This window comes from Silene latifolia, chromosome Y, assembly GCF_048544455.1.
Source record: "Silene latifolia isolate original U9 population chromosome Y, ASM4854445v1, whole genome shotgun sequence".
Taxonomy (NCBI): domain Eukaryota; kingdom Viridiplantae; phylum Streptophyta; class Magnoliopsida; order Caryophyllales; family Caryophyllaceae; genus Silene; species Silene latifolia.
This window is the reverse complement of record NC_133538.1, coordinates 146,453,513-146,457,100: the sequence shown is the minus strand read 5'-3', so window position 1 is coordinate 146,457,100 and position 3,588 is coordinate 146,453,513. Positions and strand designations below refer to the sequence as shown.

The following is a 3,588-nucleotide window of genomic DNA, read 5'->3' as shown; positions in this document are numbered from 1 at the left end:
GGAAGTCTAATAACAATGGGCTCCTTCTCCTTGATCTTGTCCTCATTTTTCTTTGAAATTTCTTCTTTTGATGGTTCTCCATCCTCGGAGTTTTGCACAATTTCTTCTTTGTCACTAGCTTCCACAACTTCATCCTCAACTTGCTTCTTTGGTGCTTCATACCTTGTACCACTTCTCAACTGAATGGCACTAACCGATTCATGTCTTGGGGGATTACTTTGAGGTGGTAATTGCCCCTTTTGTCTTTGTGAGCTTGAAGATGTTAGTTGAGTCAATTGGGTTTCCAACATTTTGGTGTGAGCTAGGATGTTGTTGATGGTGATTTCCTTTGCTTGACTATCTTTTTGCATTTGAGTGAAAAACTCTTGTTGATTCTTTTGCATTTGGAGGACCGCTTTTTGAACATCAAAACCTTGGTCATTTTGTTGATTGTATGGAGTTTGATTTTGGTAACCTTGGTTTTGGTTGTAAAAGGGTCTTTGATTTTGGTTTCTCATGCGAGGTGGGGTGTATGTTGGTTGAGGGTTTTGAACATTTTGGCTTTTGTATGAGAGATTTGGATGGATTTGGTGTTTTCATTGCAATAGTTTGAATAAGGGGTACCACTCTTGTATGCTTGGAAAACATTCACTTGTTCATTTGTTCCCCTACATTCACTTTGGTCATGTCCAAAAGTTCCACAATTCTCACATATCCCACTTGGGATTGATGAAGATGCCGTCATGGCATTAACATGATGCTTTGGTGATTTTGAGGCTTCTGCAAGTCTAGCCATAGCTTTTTCAAACTTCAAATTAATGGTATCAATGTGAACACTAAGTTGAGCACCCAATTGAGTAATGGAGTCTACTTCATGCTTTCCTCCTCTAGTAGCCTTGCGAGGTCTACTATATTGTGAGTTATGGACCGCCATTTCCTCAATTTTGTTCCAAGTTTGATTGTCATCAACTTCGGTGAACATTCCATTTGATCCCATGTTGAGAATGTTCCTTAAATCTTCATAAAGACCGTTCCAAAATTGTTGTACCAAGAACCACTCGCTAAGTCCATGGTGAGGACATGAGCAACAAATTCCTTTGAATCGCTCCCAAGCTTCATATGAGCTCTTAGCATGTTAGTCTTTTCCGGCGGATAAGAACTTTTTGTAGAAAGCTAGAGCCAACTTCTTCTAAGAATAAATTCCGAGAGTAGCCTTATCAAAGCCTTTCAACCATTGTTTCGCGGTGCCAATTAGAGAAAAAGGAAATAAGACCCATCGAATTTGGTCTTGAGTTACGCCGGTTTGAGAAATCGCATCACAATAGTCACAAAAAGTCTCCATATGAGAATGAGGGTCTTCACTAGGCATCCCCCCAAATTGGCTTCTTTCGACTAATTGGATAAATGCGGATTTGGCAATAAAATTTCCGGTTAAGTGTTGTGGTGTGGGAGTACCATTGTGTAGGTTCTCCTCGGTGGGTACGGAATGTGATGAAAACTTAGGCATTGTGGGTTGATTTTGTGTTGGATTTTGTTTTGGGTTCTCCTCACCTTCTCTTGCAAAAGGGTTGATGAACTCAATAGTATTTGGTTGAATATCTACAACCTCACCAATACCTCTCAAAGTTCTCCTAGCAAGTCTTCTATTGGTTGTCAAAGTCCTTTCAATTTCGCGATCAAAGGGTAACAAGTCAGCTTGTGATCTTTTAGAAGTGCAAAATATCAAACAACTCGAAAATAATTAGAATAAACCTTGAGGAGTTTTACTTCCCCAAGGCAAAGAAAGACACAACTAATAACAATACAAGAAAATCTAAATCAAGTTAACACCGTCCCCGGCAACGGCGCCATTTTTGGTCGTGATCCCTCGTGGGGTTTAGTTTTCAGTACTTGTCGTTAGGATCACCTAGACCAAAACACAATTTATAACTTCACAAACAACTCTACAATTAGTAAAGAGGCAAGTAAAGGTCGGATCCCAAGGGACGGGAATTGAGATGAGATTTCTGTTGCAACTAGTGGTGTCTAAGGGTGTCACAATTGGGGTTTGAAGTAGAAGGTCACTAAACTAAATAGCAATGAAAGTAAACAAACAAGATGAATAAAAATGGATGTAAACAATTGATAAAAAGCATTAGGGTGTCATGGGGTCATAGGGGATTCATGGGAATTGATCATACAAACATATTCCCAAGTTATAAGCAAGCAATTATTGTTGTGATGGATCGAGTTGGTTTATATCTTACAATCCTAGGAAAGTTTGGGTCCCGGAGCCGAATCGATTAGATTGTACAACACCTACAAGTCGACTAAATCTTCCCTACTCAACAATATGCATGGTCTAATGAGACTCGAGTTGGTTTATGTCTTACAAGTCTCATTGAAAAGATAGGGGATGGGTAAAAAATGCAAGGATTCATAGGCTCACATTTCATCAAACATAACATGTGCATAAGTTGAGATCACAACAAGCAAGCAAATAAACTATGAAAGCATATTATTTTAAGCATGAATCATTCCCCATGTCGGTTTCCCCTAATTACCCATTAACCCTAGTTAAAGAAACTACTCACTCATTATCATGTTGAACATGCTAGCAAGGTTGTCAATCATACCAACAAGGTGAAACATGATGAATAAATGAAAGTGATTAACAATAATTAAAAAGGGATTAAGAGAATTATACCTACTAATGATTCCAATAATAAAGCAAAGAATAAAAGAAGTACTTGATGCTTGATTGGAAGGTTGTCAATCTCCCAATAATAACCCAAATAATCTTCAATTACCCAAAATAAAGGATGAACAAGAGAGAGATTAAGGAAATGAAACTTGTATTAAAACTTGATTAAATGTTGATTACAAGATTAAAGAGAGATTTGATTGATATTAACTACACTAAAGATTACAAAGAAGAACATGCCCTTCTAATTAGACTAATGGGGTATTTATAGTGGGTATTAGGTCCATGAATTAGGGTTAACTAAGGGCTTAAATGACGATTAAGTCCCTTGTTGAGGAATCGCCGGTCTCTAGGGAGACTCTGGTCTCTAGAAAAAGATATGCATCCTTCCTTGAAGCTTGTAGAAGATGAAATGGGACTGTCTGGGAATCCAGGCGTCTTTAGCACGGGACGGGCGGATTAGGCAGCTCCTGTACGGGCGTCTTCTGGAGGTTCTGCCCGGGCGTCTTGTGGGGGAAGACGCTCGGATTGTGGGGTGGTGGACGGGCGTCTTCTAGGCAATCCGCACGGATTGTCAGGCAGTCTCGTTCCTTCTTCTTTTCTTCCGTTTTCTTCATAAAATCCTTGAGGATTTCATCGGGGATGCAAGGATCTTTTCTCATCAGTGCCCGTCTATTATAGTATGTACAAAGGCCTTCTAATCTTGTCCCTCCTTGATGCTTGGTCATTGAATTCAATCAATTTAGCCTCATTTTGCCATGAAAATGCAAGGTTTGCACTCCTTTCCTACCAAGGACACAAAACCTCAAAGAATATGCAAAACAAAGAACTAAAGATGTAACACCCCGTATTTTATTAAGTTGGATAAAATTCTTTTAATTGCTATTTTGAATTTAATTACACCATTTAACGATTTATATATATAT

At 38.8% G+C, this 3,588-nt stretch overlaps 1 pseudogene; it reads left to right on the top strand.

Annotated features, from left to right (window-relative positions):
* The first annotated feature begins 1,043 nt into the window (after positions 1–1,043).
* On the top strand, positions 1,044–1,176 carry LOC141635127 (small nucleolar RNA R71; annotated as a pseudogene).
* Positions 1,177–3,588: the final 2,412 nt, after the last annotated feature.